Here is a 19,932-nt window from a genome sequence, read left to right on the forward strand (position 1 = left end):
GGTCAGTACTTCCACGCTTTAAACGCTGCACGCTCATACTCTCTCCCACACTCGATATATGATCCATTGTTGATCTGCACACAGCTGTTGTCACTAACGGCGCACTCGCTTACGTCACTGTCATGAGACATTCTCGCAAAAAAATCACGGTTTTAGTAACACAGCGTTCCTACGGGAAAGTAACGGTAATCTAATTACCGTTTTTGCAATAGTAATCCCTTACTTTACTCTTTACTTGAAAAAAGTAATCAGATTACAGTAACGCATTACAAGTAACGCGTTACTGCCCATCTCTGATCGTCATCCTATGGGGCAATTTGTAATTGTTATTTGTGCTTGACAATAAAAATACTTGAAGAGAGGGAAATAGCAGACGTGATATGCTCTCATCAGCTCCAAACCATTGCAACTTCTTCCTTTGCTATATTCTTACATGGACTGACAACTTTTTCGAATGTCTTAGGTTGCTCTAAGTTGAGAAAAACACTCGACAAGCTGTTACAGCCAATCGCCCGCCTCTATTCCTCAACGTCACTGCCTTAGCACTCAATAATTCAAAGCTTGGCGGTAATGAGCTCCCCGTAGGCCCTGTCCCCAAGTAGCCTCCCCACTGTGCCTCCACTGTAATGTAGTTATATCTCATTTAATGTAGTTATATCTCATTTCTATCTGATGGCTATGTAATTGCGCCTGATTGAGTTTTTGGCACGCCAGCCAACTCTGTGGCTCCCAAACTCAAGCCAGTCAAAACAGAAAGCTTCATCAAATGAAACTGTATTTCATCCTGATTGAGGCTGCTCGCACGATAAGCACAACTGTAATTATGATACTAATAACAATAGCAATCTGTGTTTTCTCATCTTTGTTGTTTTTTTCCCCTTTGCTCGCCAGATGATTTTTTTGCCTCAGGGACAACGAGCAGTGTTTACTTTACTCAAACTGCAAAGCCTGATTTGATTGTTGGTAGCATGCGTAATTTAGTAGATTAAATGCAAAACCGAATGCTTTTGTATAAATCTAAAAAAAAAAAGAAGAAGAAGAAAAGGGTGACTACTTTGAGGACTCTAAAATATAAAACATATTTAGAGTTATTTACCATTTTGCTACATAATTCCATATATTTTGCTTCATATACTTGAATATTGTATGTATCTACAATGTAGACAGTAGTAAAAATAAAGAAAAACCATTAAATGATGAGGTATGTCCAAGCCTTTAACTGGTAGTGCCCGTCGCAGTGTCTTTATTGTTCCTATTTCTGCACTCTTCTGGACTGATATTTCAGATGTTGTTCCTGGGATCTGGTGGACTCTAGCTTGGGGGTCACTTCACCGAGTGCTTCAATTACCACTGGGACCATTGTTATCTTTAGATTCAAGATTCAAAGATTTAAAGTCTTTATTGTCATGTGTCACAAGAGAAAAGGTGTTTCCTTGTGCAATGAAATCTTCTATTTAATTTCAAAAAGCCGCTAAAAACAGTCACTGATCACTGTTGACCTCCCTCGGCTTTTATTACTGCTAATCATTTAAATGCTCAGTTTTTAAAACCTTATGATGTAACTACAGCCCAGCCCATGCAGCAGTATATTAATGACTAACCTCGTATTGTGGATGGATTATCTCAGTTGTTCTCCTGGCTGAAGTTTGGTCTGTTTACAGCATCCTGCCATGCGATTACATTTGTTCCTGACCACCGAGAATCCTCACGTTATTCTCGGTGGTCAGGAACAATAGTAATCCCTTACTTTACTTGAAAAAAGTAATCGGATTACAGTAACGCGTTACGCGTTACTGCCCATCTCTGCTCATGACCATGACAGTTTCCGTTTAATTCTTGTTAAGATTTGTTAGTTCTTAGGTTTTGGTTTCTGTGCTCCTTCTGTTTAGTGTCTAGTCTGTGTCTCTATGCCTGCCCTGGTCCCATGTCTGCTGTTTAAGTCATCCCTGTTCTTGTCTTTCCTCTGCACCGTATCAGTATTGTGTCTCTGAGTCTGTGTGTGTAAGTTCAGTCGTTGTGCTTCCCATTTTACTTTGAAGGTCCATGTCTTATGTCACTTATGTCTTATGTCTTACGCTGTGTTTTTTCTTGTGTATTCCTTGTAGTTCCCAGTGCTGTTTCCCAATGTCTTAATGTTTAGATTTAAGTTAATATTTCTAGTTCATCGTTTTCGGATTTGTTTTCGGTATTAAGAGTTTTTTCAGCCTCGACAAAGCTGCCTTTAGTTCAATCCAACATTGCCATGAGTCCTGCATTTGGGTCCAATCTCCAGCCTGTCACACAGCAATTCATGACAGAAAGAAGGTACATAACTGAAAAAAGCACACAGAATAAATAGAGAATGCTTGTGACCAGTGTGAAGCGAACTATGAAAAGTAAATGTAAAGCTTCTTATTACAAAAGCTGCAATGTCACATGGGGCACAGTGGGGCAGCGTTCAGTTCAGTGATAGCTGTCGGATAGAAGCTGTTCCTTACTCTGGCACTGGTCTGGCAATTTAGTACCATCTGTTTTAACACAATGGGTTTTTGCTATTTTTAAACAATTCTTAAATATGTCTTATGAATCATGTCCTATACCTGTACGATCTTTTTCAAATGAATCCCAGAATCTCAATACTAAAACCACGTGCTTGCTGTTATCATGTCACATTTTTAAACCAAAACCCAAAGGAGAGGACCCACTCAAGCAATGACACAGCTGGCTTTATATCGTCAAATTGCTTTCTGGTGTACTGCTATAAATAACAAACATTTTCACAGAAGCATGGTTTCTCAAACAAAAACAACATTGCTGGAGACAGATAAAATCTTCTTGTCCCCTGATTTTTATCAACATCAGCTGAGTTTGTTTTGAGACTGGAATGCGACTACGCAAGTAAGGGGTTAGATGAAGAGGATGTTGGGCCTATGGAATTTTCAATACCCAGCATCCAGGCTAACAGGAAAACAATTAGTAGCTTAGTGTTCCAAGATTCGAAAGAAGGAACTGCTATCACAGCTACAGATCGATGAGGTAAAATACAACACAAGTTGTGTAAGGACACAAGAGGAGGAGAGGAAACTGCCTTTGATGCTGTTTGTGAGATCCACTGTACAATGGAACCACTAAGAAAAATTATTTTTTCTCAAATCCAGCATCATTTTGATCTCATAATGGCAAATAACTTCAGTTGGTTTTTCCTTTTCAGTTTCCACTTTTGCTCAGTTGTCCTTTAAGTTAATTATGTTCCAATTTCTTTCTGAAAAACTCTTTATTTAAATTCATTTCTTTTAAACAAATTAACATTATGAACTCCATTTCCACATAAAAGTGTCTTCTCCTCTCACATACAAATACACAAGCACTATTTCCTGTGAAACTACTTGTAAAGTAAAACTCATGAGAAATAAAGACTTCACTTCCCCAGCCGGCCAGCTAGAGCTACTCTGTTCTCTGGCCTTTTATGAGAACTAATAAATAGACTTGCCAGCAAAACTTGAGGATGCCTAACTGGCCGTTTTGAAATGGACTGCCTACTCTCTAAGTTAATAGTTCGAATTAGATATGTCCTTACACCTTCTGGTAGCAGCTGACAAAATATATAAAATGTTGGATTTGATTGATGGAAAAAATGTTGTCTTTCATGGCACATAAAATAAAAGATGTCAACATTTCAAAAAAAAAAAAAGAACTTAAAGGCACTCAAAATGTGACATGTTCTGAAACTAGAACAAATTACCTTATACTTTCAAAGAAGTACATAACAAATTCAACCTTCACAGACAACAAATTGGGTTGAAGACCCAGGACCATGATGATCCTAAACCAAGGCACCTACACTGTGCTTGCTGACTTCATGTTAAATCTGTGCATAGACTAAGCTTTTGTTTGAATTCTGTTCTATATCTAACTCCCTGAAAAGCCTCCAGTTAATCAAAAATGCTGCAGCAAGAGTCCTGACAGGGACTAGAAAGGGAGAGCATATTTCTCCTGTATTGGCTTTCCCTTCTGTTACACTACATTTTAATTTGCTGCAAAGTTTCTTTCCCACTCCTGGAATTTCAGCTACTACAACACTCAAAGAATATCTGCTGAGTCAATCAAATTATTTCACTTTCATCTGCTGACAAACAGTTCCTAGCCTGTTTGGCGCCCTGGGCGAACGCCCCCCCTCCCCCCTCCACACACACACACACACACACACACACACACACACACACACACACACACACACACACACATATGAAGAGAGAGAGAGTGTGCATTGTATGCAAACAGCTACCAAACAGCCATCATAATTCGTCATACAATGAGAACTGGACAAATCAACAATTGATAATGACTAATTAATATTAAAATCTGTAACATAATGTATTGTTTGGAGTTTAGTCTGTTACTGTTGCTATTTTTACCATTTCTTCTTGGAGCAGCTGTAACCCACATAATTTCCTTAGGGATTAATAAAGTATTCTGATTCTTATTGTTTCAGGATGAGCTGCCATTATTCAATCACACATCTGCTTACCTGCATCTTTTGCTCGTTTCTCCTCCTCTTCTTTTCTCTTTTTTCTAAACTGAGCACCTGATGGCTTTGAACTTTTCTTGTCCATCTTCCATTGGTTTTAATTTTGCACTCCAGTATGAACACAAATCCCCCAACTCAAGGATCACCACAACATGATCTAACACACCTACACCTCAGTTCACAGATTCATTTTGTCTAGGGTGCTTTTCTGAGATTTCACACAACCCAAGATTCAAATCATGAATACATAATGGGCTTGGATTTACAATATTATAAATGAAATGTGCTCTATTTGGAAGCAGCCGGCCCCCCTCCCCTTTCGACGGCTTGTGTGTGAGACTTTAAATCAAACTGTAAATTATAAATTGTTATTGATCCTTTACCACGAGTCCTAAAGTGTATATTTATTTTCTTACTCTTCTTATATTTATTGTTTGTTTACTTGCACTGCAGGCGCACCGAGGGCTCTCGCGCTCACTTTTCGCGTATAGAATTTCAGAGAGAAAAAAAACATCGGTGCAAATTATAAGTCTGTATCATAATGTCTGGTGTTTTCGTGTTTGTTGGTTTGGTTTTATTTGGTTTTATTTTGCGAGTTGGTTATTAGATGCTGCTCCAGCCAGCCAGAGGCAGCCCCAGGCAACCGCCCATGTCGCCCGTATCAAAAACCGCTACTGCTGGCAAACAAAAGCTATTTTCACATCTTGTTTAAGACTATATAACCAATTTTTAAATGGATCTACTGTAGTGTAAAGTTTCAGAGCTCTAAAGCGCAGCTGTGACCTTTGACACAAACAGTACTAATAGCAGCGCACTTAGCCATAACGCCTAATGTATGAGTTTTTGAGATATGTCAGTGTTACGTCCCTCTGCAGCCGCTAATCTCCTGTCTTCTCACTAACACTCTGGTATTCATCTCCTATCCATCTGCCTATATTAGCATTGTTAGCTAGCACATTCCTAACTCTTGAGACTGACTGTTTCTGTTTATAGGCCTCACAATTTGCTATTAAATGGCCAGACTTGAAACAGAAAAAACACTTTCGTTTTGTCTTGGGATGGGACACAAGTACCTCACTCTTTGGGTACTGTGCAGCTGGCACATCGCTAACCTTCACTGAGGCGTCGCGTCGGTCATGCTTAATGACACTGGTTTTACAGATGAGGGCAAACTCATCAGCCAGTGTTGCAGCCTGCTCTAATGAGGAAACCTTCTGTTTGCTAAGGTATACTGCGATGCGCTCGTAGACGCAGTTCTTAAATTCCTCTATCAGCATTAATTCACAAATCGACGCCAGGTCAGTAGCTTTGCTGGGTACACACCACCGATCAAAAAGTAGGATAACACATGCGACTGGTCCTGCAAGAGTAAAACCTATGACAACCAACTACTGAAACCCAAGGCCACACATCTTGACCACACATTTTCGGTATGCACAGCAAATGTCATGCCCTAGCCCAGTCTCTCTCTCTCTCTCTCTCTCTCTCACACACACACACACGCACACACAGCGAGAGAGAGAGAGAGAGATGCATATCACAAAATTGCAGAAAACAAACCCCTCTTCTTGTTAGGGCTCATTTATCTTTCTGCCGTGAGACTTTACAGACGTTCCAGGAGATTTAAACTGTTGTTTTGTCTACACTGTAGGTATGTTGTAACCACAGTCCCATCTGAAAAACTGTAGTCCTTGAATGGATCAGTGAGAGAATACTAATTGCTGCCTCAAACTGGAGACAGATGTCCACAAATTCCTGGAGTGAGAATGCCCAAGAATGCTTCCTGGCGGGAGAATGCCCAAACTATCAGAACAGACTGAAGGAAATGAAGAAGAAGTAGAAAAAAAAAAGTTTCATCCAATAAAACCACATATAAATTAGCACAAAGTAATTAACATAATGAGCGAATGAATGGTACATAAACATGAACAACCACCCCAGAGACCTAAGTTTGGTTCTTGCACAACTTATTAATTAAAAACTGTTACATTTATGTGAATGTCAAAACCTCAACAAGTCTCTAAAAGATAAGGTATTAATAATTAATTCATCTTTTATAAAGTATTACTCCTCCTTTGTATATCATTTATAAATGTGTCTATAAATGTAAATGGTTACAAACTGGAATACCAGACAAAAATTTAGACACACCTTCTCATTTAAAGGTTTTTCTTTATTTTCATGACTATTTATACTGTAGAGTCTCACTGAAGGCATCAAGACATATAGAAATGATGTGGTAAAGAACAAAGTGGGGAAAAACTCAAAACATGTTTTATGGATTCTTCCAGATTGCCACCCTTTGATTTGATTACTGCTTTGCACACTCTTGTCATTCTCTCGATGAGCTTCAATTTTGAATAAATCCCCAACAGTGACATCAGCAAAGCATCCCCAAACCATCACACCTGCTCCTCGGTGCTTCACAGTGGGAACCATGCATGTAAAGACCATCCATTCACCTTTTCTGCATCGCATGAAGACACGTTTGTTTAACCCAAACAAATCTTTTCTGTCTTATTAATGGTTTCTTAGCAGCTATTTTTTTCTCACCTGCCTAAAACATTTGCACAGTATTGTATATGAACTACAAATATTGGTCAGGAGTAAACATTTCTAACTTGATTTAATCAATTTTCTGTTTTGGGGGTGGATTTGGTTGTTAATATTAAATATTTGTTGTTAATATTAAAATGACCATAAAATAGTTTCAATGTCAGTTTTGAGATTTTTTTCCCAGTTAGAGCAAAGTAGCGCATAACCCTATAGCTGTTCAGAAAATATTTATGTCCTGCTTAATAACTCTAAAAGCTATACTCAGAGGCATATTGTATTTTTGTTTTATAAAACATGCTATTGCTAGGTGCAGAGTGATGTCATTGAGTAGGCTGGTGCATTTGATGAGTGACCTCACCTGACTCTTGTGTTGCAGTAAGGTGATTGCAAAAAGTCTTTGGCTATGTGCTGGCTTGTTGCTTCCTGTTTTGTCATTTTTTTATCTGTACAAACATAAACCCAGGGCTTGGTTTTGAGAATAACTGTGTTCTCTAAAAAAAATAGTCACTAAGGTCTTTTGGAAGCACTAAAGCAGCTGTATATTTGTGAGAAGTTAATCACAATTTAATCACAAAGTTCACACCCCTCAAGAACAGTGGAAGGCTTTTTACTTTCTTTTTTCTCTTTCTTTCCTCCCCCCGCCTAAAAAGGCAGGGCTTATGGTTTCTTGCTTATATAGCTTCACATTTCAAGTTCAACTCTGTTGAACAAACTGTCTGCCAGAAATGAGGGACTTCCTAAAAAACTTTCCCTTTAGGGAATTCAGTGTCTTTATCACCATCGTCGCCAGTTTTACTTATGTTTTACTTGACAGAGATGTGGTCTGCACTTGCATAGATGTAGCTACAGACTGCCGGATATACCTTTTTATGCCGGGGTTTATAATTTTTTCCTTAATACTTTGGACAGACAAGACATTACATAGAACCTGCAGCTACTATACATTTGTATGTTGCGAAAAACAACCTGATGAGCAGCAACATCAACAAACGAATACAAACTGCAGGCGAGCATTATGTGGTGTTTTCTGGAGTCGCATTATCAAGGCACTTTGTGTTGGTGCGCTGTGGGTTATTTCTGTGCTCATCGGAGCACAGAGGGGAGACACAGGTAGGGATAATAAACACGACAACCAACCCAAAGAATTAATACAGAATCAGAATAAACACCAAACACAAGATGAACCCAAAAAGAAACACAAAACGCTGGGTCAACGACCCAGGATCATGACAGTACCCCCCCCCTCAAGGGCGGGCCCCAGACTGCCCAACAGAAGCACAAAAAACAGCCAAAAACAGAAAACAACCCAACCAGGGCGGGCGGCGGGGGACCAGGAAGGAGGGACAGAGCCCAGAAAGACCCAGACAACACGTTCTCACTCCCAACTCGTCAAACGTGTGACGCATGGTCAGGCTCCCTCTGCTGCACTTATGGACGCGCAGGGTACCCCTCTCGCGTCGGGAATTGACGTGAAGGGTCCTCCGATTGAAGAGATTGCCGCGGAAGAGCCTGTTGTCCGTATATTTATATATTTCCGAAATCACATTGTAGTGACGTATACTGAACACAATAAATTATATAATGTAAACAACTACCTGAAAAACAGGTAGAACGATATTTTTGTATGGTTTATTGCATTTATGGAGGGAGTGATGTATGCTGGGTAATGGCACAGCTAGCTACTGGGTGACTTTATTCACCCGCTTCGGCTGTTATCAATCCATACAATGGGCGTTATTAGCACAAATCAGTCCCATAGATATGGACCATCTCCTGCTAGATTGTTCAGAAGGTTGTTCTCATCCATCCAGATGGAGGATCACTAACAGGAGCGTGGAAGACTCCAGAATCCACTCTGGCTGGTATCCGGTGGATATGCAGTGTTTACAGGTAAGACCATTTAAACGGACAGCATTTATAGAATGACTATTAAAAGTCAGCGAGTGTCAGTAATGTTAATGTGGTTATGTTAGTAATACACCGAGTGCTAATATAACAGCTTTAAGATGCATTTGTAGATATTATTACGTGTTTTACCGTCTTTATGGTGCTAGCTTAAAGTTACGGTGTAAACGTTAGCTTATATTGGAGTAAAGCTGTTACTGTTTAAACGATGTTAGCACAGAAATATTAGCTTCTGTCATGACTGATGAAGTTACTAGTTAATAAAGTTTCCAGTAAAGTGTTTAATCGCAGCCACAGACTGACAGCAAATATCTCGATTAGCTTCAGTGCATCTGTAATAAATATGTGCAAGTTTCAGTGCTTCGTTTAAACTGTATGATACTTATACTGACCCAGGGTCAGTGTAAAATACAATCCTAGCTGTGTGAACAAAGCCTGGCTGCTTTAATCCTGCATGACAAACCTCAGGATGCAGGTTATTATTACTCTTTCCTGCTGGCACACCTGTCACACCTGAGAGTCAGCTAGAAACGTACAGTGACGTGGACATCATGCAAAGACTGCCAGACTCTGTAATACTGCAAATGATCAGTGACTCGGGTTATCACTAAACTTTAAACGGCACCTCTGTGTCTCTGTGTGCTGAACATCTAGGATTGAGTCAGGCTGCATTGACTGTGGGACTTTAATGTGTTAAAAGCAGGTTGAAGACGGCTCAGAAACATTTGAAGATTAAAATTTAGCATTATGGCTGCTGGTGGTTTGGAAAGCCTTTACTCAGCTGTATTTTTGTTACTAATTTATGTTTGTTGTTGTTTAACACAGATTTCAGAAGAGCAAATATGCTTAATAGTTTAACTAGATTTCATTTGTCAGTGTGGGACTGCTGAGTCACCTGAAGAACTCGTTTCATTCATTCTCCACATGATGTTCATTTACAGAAATGTTTCACAGGAACTGATTTCTCCCAAAGGGTGAACTAGTGTGTTTCCATAGATTACCTCTGTATGAATGTACTTCTTAAATGAAGGCAAGTGTTTGTCCTTTTTTGTTCCTCAGGTACAGTACGTGATATCAAGGGCAGGTGGTCAACACTGGGGACAAGAAGCAGACGTACTTCCAAGAGGGAGCTGCAGTGAGGTCAGAGGTCAGAATCTGAAACGGCTCAGGTTTATATTTTAGAGGTTATAAAAAATCAAAATGTATTTATAAAGAAACCTTTAAATAATAGTCATAATTATGATTATTATAAGAAATATCAAACATTTAAGTGGATTTTCTGTTACACATATCGTGTTAGCCCTGCGATAAACTGGCAGCCTGTCTTTGTCCTGTATCAGCTGGGATAGGCTTCATCCTCCCGCGACCCTGAATTGGATACATTGTATTCCAATTATGTAATCTGATCATTTACAAACTCAAGGTATCCAATCAAAATGTAAGTAATAATTATAAAATGGGAAAGCAGAAATAAGTGTGACATAAATGTAAATGTGTGAGCTGACATAGAGGACAGCTACATGCAGTCTGAAAAACCTTTGTTGTCTTACATAGAAGAGACGTTAAAGTCTCTAACTCAGTGAAGCATTATTGGTCCCGTCTGTTTGGATAAATATAGTAAGTTGATGTTTGTCCATTTATTGACACATTTTCTTAAGTGCTTATCCAGTTCAGGATCACAGTGGAGCTGCAGCTGGATATGTTCACTAAATAAACCTTACAAAAGTTAACAATTAAACCTGCATCCATGTACGTTGTTGTCCACAGGATGAGAAAATCAAACTGGAACACTGTGGAACATGTTAATAAATGTTTGTGTGTTTATGCCTGTGTCTTTCACAGGAGGCGCTGGAAGGTTTCCCTAATAGTTCCTGGTGAATCAAAGCAGAACCATAAAGGTTGCTGGACTGCATGATGGCATTACCCCTGAGCAGTCATCCTGTTAAAGGAGGAACCAGTTAGAAGCTGTTTTCAAAGTAGCTCAGCAGATTTCATCTCAAGTAAGCGATTAACTGTTTGTTCGTTTGTTCTGCCACTTAAAGAGCATTTAAGGACGTCTTTTGAGTGTCCAGTTGAATTAATTCTACTGGCTCTCATGGTCATTTGTTTTTATAGACATATTTTTCATGTTCGTCCAGCTATTTAGTAAATTCTATCTATTTAGTAATATCCGTCAGCTATAAAATGTAATATAAATATAAAATATCTAAATATCTCCTGCCCTTTATGTTTTAATGATGTAAGTCTGTTATCGTGTTACATTAGCATTCTTCACATATCAATGAGATGCTGTACAGTACAATCCTACTGACACAGCAGAGGGATAACGACGGCTATTCAACATCGTTACACGACACATTCGAGCTGCATGACGCAGACAAAGTGACTAAATCATTTTTTTGTGGTTTATTGTCTTCAAACCAGCAGACAAAGCCGATGGCAGAAGATGTCAGAGAAGAACTTCAGGCCGTGGACTGAAAAGGTATTTTTGTCTTGTTATCAAAGACATTTGGAGTGGCAGCTTCTACAACTGGTTGTGCTGAAGTAAAGCTTACAGTCTAAGAAATCACAGTGTTGATGTTCAGCACAAAGAGAAAAGCTCACTTGTTTGAATTTATTTACAATCATAGTTTTATAAATTCTGACTGTAAACAGCTTTTACAGCTTTGATATTGTTTGACACTCGATATCAGGTTTAATTTAAAGGTTTCTGTGTCCCAATGAGCCATTTACACTGACCAGTGTCAGTTTAACTGTAACACATTCATTATTTAGATTCAACAAAGAAATAACTGAATGTAAAAATGGCAGCCCACAGGCAGGTTTATAGAGATATATGCATGCATTATGAAATGTATGTATCCCAGATAATTGTTATTCATCTAGTCATGGCAGACCTACCTCTTCCTCCCAAGTTAACTGCAACCCAAAAGAACTAGTGGGGCTATTTACACACTCACAACCAGTGTGGGGTAAAAAGAGCCACCAAAAAGCTGTCAGCCACAGATGTGCTAGAAGAGTTAGAAACTCTACTTATGGAGAAACTTTCTAAGTCTAACAGGGGACAGGTACTCCTGCCCAAATAACATGATATAACCCCACATACAGCCCAGCCATAAAGTGAACCAAGTCATTTAGTTAAAGACAGCATGGGACCAAATGCATGTAACCAGCCTGCATCAACCTGACATTTCTTCCTCCTGAATTAAATGAATGAATGGATGAAAGTTAAATGACTACAAACCTAAAGCCACTAGTTCCCACACTGGAGCTCCCTGACACTGTGTGTTAACCGTATTTAGCTTGTATCAACAGTTGTAACAGGCTAAGATACGTGAGACACTGCATTGAATGATTGTTCCTGTCTTAATGATTTCAGCTCAGATGTTCTGCTTTTTCCTTTCAGTATATCAAAGCAGCTCGTGCTCCTTCTGCTTCCAGTTTAGAAGAAGAAGAAGAAGGCGAAGGCTTCAGCGAAGTGGCGTTCATGGTCTCAGTGAACAGTCACGGTCACACACTGCATGTGGTTTTAAAAGCAACATGTCTGTTCACCACAACAATGGAGATGTGTAATATTAGTGCAGCTACGGTTTGTTCTTGAACATCAGTTCTGTTTTCTACTTTGATCACTTAGACCAAAAAAGTGTTGTTTTCAGATTCTTTCTTTTACATCTATAAACCACCGGCTCATTTTTTTTATTACAATTAGTTTCACATAAATGTTAGTGTTTCCTTTATGATCTTTTAATGCTTACACTACACTGTACACGTCTACATTAGAGACATTTCTGTTGACTCAGAGTTGTGAAATGTTCTTTTATTTGATACACAATATGAAGTTCATAATTTTCTTACAAATAAAATGACAAACATGAACAGCTGTGCTTATTTCTGAGACATGAGTTTTTGAATGTGTTCATATTTAGACAGTGTGCATCTGTATGCTGAAACTGTGATGGTGAACCTGAGGTGATGGTCAACAGAAGGCAAATATATATCAATATAAAACAATATTGAAGTAATGTCTTTACCCTCTGCAGCGTGTGGACGCTGTGCACGCAATCACCTTATTCACTGTAGTAAACATGCACCGCTAGCTCACGTGACTGTCTCCATGGTTACATCGTATATTATTAGCTATGTAAACAGCTTCCATAGATACCGCCATAGCTCTCTGCAGCTGTAACACTTTCACACTTTGCAAATCATTTCACGTTTTTGATAGTTATGAAGACAGAAAATGTTTTTAAGGTCATGCTAGGCGGTTGCTATGGTGGTTGCTGTGGACTTGGCTGGACCGCGTCCGATTCCTGTTATTAGCTGTCCGCCGTAGGAAGGCTGCGTTCCACTTACAAGTAGTGACAGTCTGCCGCAACTCGAACTCAAACCCCACTTTGTTCTTTAATTATAGGCCTTTTATAGCCGTTCATGACACGCACACACACACATAAAGCACTTTGCCTCACCATGAGAATGCAAGTTTACCTAACCTAACCTTAAAGTGTCTGATATAGGATAGAAAAATGAAGCAACCAGAGATTTAATGATGAAGACTCTGGGTTCTGTAGTTGACGTTTTACAGTCCTGAATGACTCTTTGCATATGATTTATTGAAGAGGACTTTAGAATGCACTTTACATTTAGACTGTTGCTTACAGTTAGACGGTCAGGGTGTACATTACCTTGTACTCAAGCATCCCAGGACAGAGCCCTGCCCCACCATGAGCCTGGGTGGATACGTGGTTATAATATAAAAGGACCGATACTGAATATGAATATTTCATGAAAATTGAATTATAATACAAATTAGTAATAAGGGTTTCTCTGCACCCTTATCTAACCCATACTCAAAGAGCTGCGGGCAGAGAGGGTGACAGGAGAGGATGGCACTGAAGAGAAGATGCTCGGTTTCTGGAGTCTCCTGGTCCTGTCAGTATTAGTAGGATGCATCTGCTGTGTCTTCTCGTGGATGCTCACCTACCTTGACTCGTTCCAGCCTGGTATGGATTTCCCAACACTGTGGACAGTGGCCCACGTCAGAGACGCTTAATATTGATTACATATGTCTGAATTGCTAACCCTAACCCTAACCCTAGCTCAACAGACCACAATGCCCTGGACTGTCAGTATTATTACATGCTGTGAACATAAGTAGCTTTGATCACAGTTTATGTCGTAAAAGAGAAGGAATATTGGAAAGAAAGATCAATATTGTGATATTATTTGTTCCAAACTGACCAGAAACATGCTTGTCATACTCTCACAGCAAAGGATCAGACTCACTGTGCATGACGGCTCAGGCCAATGATGTCTGTTAGATTGTCAGTTGTTTAGTGCTTCTGTACAGTTAGGGTCACCTTCTCTATTTCAGAATAATTAATATGCGGAAAACACTAAAAGTTGATTGTCTTCCAATATTCTAGCATAATTAAAAAACTTTGACTTTGTAAGTACATATTATTAGTCCTAATGCCAGCATGATTCTTCATAACTCCTGCCCCTGAACTTTAAAATTTACCTGATGAAAGATCATTTACAGTGGCAGTCTGTCAGGATGATTCTGACCATAAGATCACTGTATTAATCTGAATCCTTCTGCAATGTGCTGTGAATGAATGCTGATGCAACTCACTGTGGGAAAGCTGTTAATAAAATGAATCTGTGACACATGCAACACATTCACAGAGGAAGAGGACACAAAGGGAGGACACGCAGAGGCTGTGTTGAAGTCAGAAATCCAAATCTTTATTAAAAAACAGGCGGCGGTAACAAACAGGAAGACAAGCAGTCCATCAAACTGTCTACAGTGTCAAACATACAGAGAATTCAAACAGCAGTAAAAAATAACCGGACACTGAAAAACATAAAGCAATGTGTGACGCAATAAAAGGAAGCAGCGCAGTATATTCACTGAATTATCATCAATTACAAAAGAGAAAAACGACGATTTCTAAGGATTATTTTCTTAAATGCAGTTAGAGTGTGGCTGGTAAAGATGGAAACATACAGAATGTAAACTTTGTTAGAAACAAATGAGGTAAAAAACAAAACAGACAAAACACAGAAAGAGGCTCTCAGTATTCATTCATAATTAGAAAGAAACATTCTGGTCGTGGATTTTTACAGTCTTAGTTCCGCTCGCTGTCATCATTATAATCATCATGATCAATGGCGAGGTCCTGAGGTGGGCGGGGCTGTCTCTGGTGATGTCACCATGAAGGAACAGCATCTGGCACGTGTTGCTGAAACATCCCAGTACACTGGTGTAGTTTCCTCTCCAGCTGTTTGACATGTGACACTTGAACATTAAGGGGAAGAAGAAGAAACAGTGTTAGGTCAGGTGACCACATGGTTTCTAAAGTAACTGACAGGAAGTAACCAGGCCGTTAGAAATGGATTGCATGTGTTTAGAGTTACTGGAGTTGGGTAACTCTACTTACCAAAAGCAGAAGCACACAGATGAAGGATCAGATGCTGAATGTTGCAGGAACATGCTCATGTGTGGTGGTCATTCAGTGCTGCAGGTTAGACAGTCCAAGACTGATATGCTGCCCATCTGAGAGTTTGAAAACACACATGCAAAGATTTATTTTGTGTTACAGTCAAAGTTGGATGTTCATTTTTGTCCTTTAAAAATGTTTGTGTATTTGAAAGCACTAACATTTAAGGATGACTTGGATCGTCTCCTTTAAAGGGGAGACAAGTGTATCCACTGATCCACGTCACTTTACCTGGATGATGACTCCTCCCCCCTCACTCAGAAACACTCCTAATATAACCAAGCAAATAAATAATATTGAAGATTTACTTACATCATTACAAAAACAGGAAAAACATCTCCCTTTGATTCTATTTCTCCATTCCTGCTGAACATCAGGCAACAAATATCTCAATAAATCACAGTAAAATGTAAAGCACATGTTTTCTCTGCTTTGTCTAACCTCTGCAGAGCCTCTGTCAAGAAAAACATAACTGTAAGCATAAAACAAATATACATTTCATAACACGTCACTGGACAAACCTCGGTCAGTTGATTTCCTCTGTGCAGTGCAGACGAACATCAGTCAGCAAGTCAAGGTGGTGAGATGGACTGGTGTCCCTTGTGACTCTGCTGGTTCTTCTGAGGAAACACCACCGTCTCTCCACACCGTCACCATCTGTGAGCACAAACTGCTGCTCTGCCAGCATGTAGGAATCACATATCACACACAGGGGTGAAGAAACATCAGAGCTCAACTTTGGAAACTTTAGATCTAAACAGATCAAAGTAGCTCTTAGCTTCAACAATCAGACAAACAATGATACCAAACTGATTCTGTATGAATACAATATGGTATTTTCAATACAGCTGTCAAATTAATTTATTAAAACTAATACAGATATATGTACATTTTTTTTGATAAATTAGTTTGCTAAATTATAAGGATATATTTTTATTTTTTTTTCATTTAACAATTGCAACTGAAAGAAATTAAATATTGAACAAAAATATATTGCCACATTCTGAGCATGCTCAGCACGCTGACAGACTTGAAGTTGCTACAGATTTTAAGAAGTGATAATTATAGGGAAGAAACTTCTCTTTTTCATCCGTTTAATCAAACATTTGATGCCTCAGCTGTCTCAGTCCTATAGCGTTCTGCAACTACAACTAACCTGAGGCTTGGATTTGGCTGCAGGTGCCCCTGTACATCCTTCTCAGCAGCACACATGTGGGTACCATTTAATCCCACTTCTTCCTGAGCTTTGCTTCATCACAAGACCAAAGGTGGCATCCCGTGTCAGTCTTATCATCATCCAGAAGAAACATTTGAAGAAACATCATGGAGAAGAAACATTTACGCGCCTCCTGGTTTTGTTTTCTGATCCTGCGAAAAGACTGAGGACAACAAAGCCCAGAGAACACGAGATACACAACATCCAACATTCAGACTCAACAGCCTCCATAAATAAAGAGCACCAGGTTGGTTCAGTTATAGTAGATATAAGCATACTTCACATTACTGGGTATGAATAATAATGAGGAGGCAAACTTTTAAGATGCAGAGCATGATGTCCCATCATCAGACTGTAAACAAACATCCACCAGGCTTCTTTGTTGCCAAAATTGATGATTCTCCCATCAGGGATCAGTAGAGTGTATTAACCTGTGGTATAAGCAGCAGTCACTGAAATATTACTCTTTCAGATAAGAAAGCCAGGGTGGGAGGGATCTCTGCAAACTGACTTAACTCTGCAAGTGTGAAGCTCAACAAAAATCTGACTCTCCAGTCACAGACAAACAAAAACTCCAGCTGGGAGATAGAAAACGCTGTCTGGGTCTTGCTGGATGTTGCTGGTCAGAGTCCCACATTAGCAGAGTGCTTCTTGGTCCCACTGACCCATGTGGACAGCGACTGTGGAGAACTGTTCTGGAAAACAGAGAAGAGAATTAAAATAACAAAAAGCCAAACAGGATTTCCACAAAGACTCTCTTGGAATCAGCAATCAAAAAAAAATCACTGGTTCATATTAAATATGAACAGGTTCCTCAAATGTACGCAGTTCAGATCTGATTTAATTTAATTTCCTTCACACAGCACATTCGTCCAGGCTGACAGGTAAACATAGAATTAATCTCAGGTAACATGACTCATAGTAGAGATTCAGTAAGAAAGGTTGCAGGCTCTAATATTATTACCACACAATCCAAGGACACACCAACAGCTCAGATTTGTAGAACTATTTAAACAAATGTCTTCTGAATATTCAATTCATGTTCACAGTGGGGGGGTCGTGGAATTTTTAAAATAAAGTCTGCAACACAGAAAGAGCTGTGATCAAGCTATTTATTACTGCGCCAGCACACATCAAACATCACAGTTCAGTCATGTCAGCGCTGCCACAGAGGTCGTGCTCCTGCTCCTTTATGCATTCCAAGGAAGAGGAAGTTAAATTGATCACACCACACTTCACGTGTCTCGCTATGAAACCTAACGGATCAATGGTTAAGCTGTTTTGTGCCCTTGGCCTTATCAGCACCTGTAAAGGGAGTTGTTTTCTCAAACTGCTGACGCTGAAGTAAGTTCATCTAGTTTTAGAAACTTTCACTGAACAGTAACAGTGTCACAACTAAGCATATGCATAAGCACTTAAATACTTTAAATGAGAATAACAGAAAATTTCTTTTACAGGAGCTAGAGCCTGTCCCAGTAGTCATAGGTAGAGCACACCTGGACAGGTCACCAGTCTGTCAGAGGACTAACACAGAGACAGACATCAGAGTAACAAATCTATTTAAAATTAATGTAAGTTTGCTGCAGCTGTATGTATGAACATGTGTTTCTGTGCTCACAGTCCACCTCTCAGGAACCTGCAGTTGACTTTTAGTCAACTTTAAACAGACCTCACAAAAGGCTGATGTGGCTGGATCAGTAGTCTGATTTAAGTACGATACCTTTGGCCAGGGATTACTCTGGTGCATCGCTTCACTGCAGTCTTACGTATTTTCCCCACACCTGAATAAAAAATACTGATATATACAAATAACAGCTTCAGCTGATGCAGCCTGACTCAATCCTAGATGTTCAGCACACAGAGACACAGAGGTGCCGTTTAAAGTTTAGTGTTAACCTGAGTCACTGATCATTTGCAGTATTACAGAGTCTGGCAGTCTTTGCATGATGTCCACGTCACTAAGTTTCTAGCTGACTCTCAGGTGTGACAGGTGTGCCAGCAGGAAAGAGTAATAATAACCTGCATCCTGAGGTTTGTCATGCAGGACTGAAGGAGCCAGGCTTTGTTCACACAGCTAGGATTGTATTTTACACTGACCCTGGGTCAGTATAAGTATCATACAGTTTAAACGAAGCACTGAAACTTGCACATATTTATTACAGATGCACTGAAGCTAATCGAGATATTTGCTGTCAGTCTGTGGCTGCGATTAAACACTTTACTGGAAACTTTATTAACTAGTAACTTCATCAGTCATGACAGAAGCTAATATTTCTGTGCTAACATCGTTTAAACAGTAACAGCTTTCCTCCAATATAAGCTAACGTTTACACCGTAACTTTAAGCTAGCACCATAAAGACGGTAAAACACGTAATAACATCTACAAATGCATCTTCAAGCTGTTATATTAGCACTCGGTGTATTACTAACATAACCACATTAACATTACTGACACTCGCTGACGTTTAATGGTCATTCTATAAATGCTGTCCGTTTAAATGGTCTTACCTGTAAACACTGCATATCCACCGGATACCAGCCAGAGTGGATTCTGGAGTCTTCCACGCTCCTGTTAGTGATCCTCCATCTGGATGGATGAGAACAACCTTCTGAACAATCTAGCAGGAGATGGCCCATATCTATGGGACTGATTTGTGCTAATAACGCCCATTGTATGGATTGATAACAGCCGAAGCGGGTGAATAAAGTCACCCAGTCGCTAGCTGTGCCATTACCCAGCATACATCACTCCCCCCATAAATGCAATAAACCATACAAAAATATCGTTCTACCTGTTTTTCAGGTAGTTGTTTACATTATATTGTGTTCAGTATACGTCACTACAATGTGATTTCGGAAATATATAAATATACGGACAACAGGCTCTTCCGCGGCAATCTCTTCAATCGGAGGACCCTTCACGTCAATTCCCGACGCGAGAGGGGTACCCTGCGCGTCCATAAGTGCAGCAGAGGGAGCCTGACCATGCGTCACACGTTTGACGAGTTGGGAGTGAGAACGTGTTGACCCAGAAGGTCAAGTTCAGGGGGCCGACCCGGAGGCCGACAGCGCAGGAGGCCAAAACAGTTCGGTTCTGGGGGCCGACCGTGTGGACGGCAACTGCGGCGACGGGCAAACAGTTCTGGGGGCCGGCCATGCGGACGGCAACTGTGGCGACGGGCAAACAGTTCTGGGGGCCGGCCACGCGGAAGGCAGTGGCGGCGTTCAGGAGGGTGCTCAGGAGGGC

The 19,932-nt window shown here is 39.9% G+C and overlaps 1 long non-coding RNA gene across 8 annotated transcripts; it reads right to left on the bottom strand.

The window, feature by feature from the left end:
* Window positions 1-14,986: 14,986 nt before the first annotated feature.
* Window positions 14,987-19,703, bottom strand: LOC112430116 (uncharacterized). Of its 8 annotated transcripts, none has more exons than XR_013095015.1 (7): window positions 19,559-19,703; window positions 19,194-19,272; window positions 16,625-17,379; window positions 15,990-16,146; window positions 15,630-15,737; window positions 15,409-15,524; window positions 14,987-15,266 (listed from the first exon to the last, which is right to left on the bottom strand). It is a non-coding gene; the product is annotated as an uncharacterized LOC112430116 (long non-coding RNA). The 8 variants fall into 8 exon arrangements; XR_013095018.1 differs by lacking the exon at window positions 19,559-19,703 and having other exon boundaries at window positions 16,625-17,115; window positions 17,201-17,379; window positions 19,194-19,358; XR_013095020.1 differs by lacking the exon at window positions 19,559-19,703 and having other exon boundaries at window positions 16,625-17,374; window positions 19,194-19,358.
* Between the last annotated feature and the right edge of the window lie 229 nt (window positions 19,704-19,932).

Source organism: Maylandia zebra, linkage group LG20 (genome assembly GCF_041146795.1).
Source record: "Maylandia zebra isolate NMK-2024a linkage group LG20, Mzebra_GT3a, whole genome shotgun sequence".
Lineage (NCBI taxonomy): Eukaryota > Metazoa > Chordata > Actinopteri > Cichliformes > Cichlidae > Maylandia > Maylandia zebra.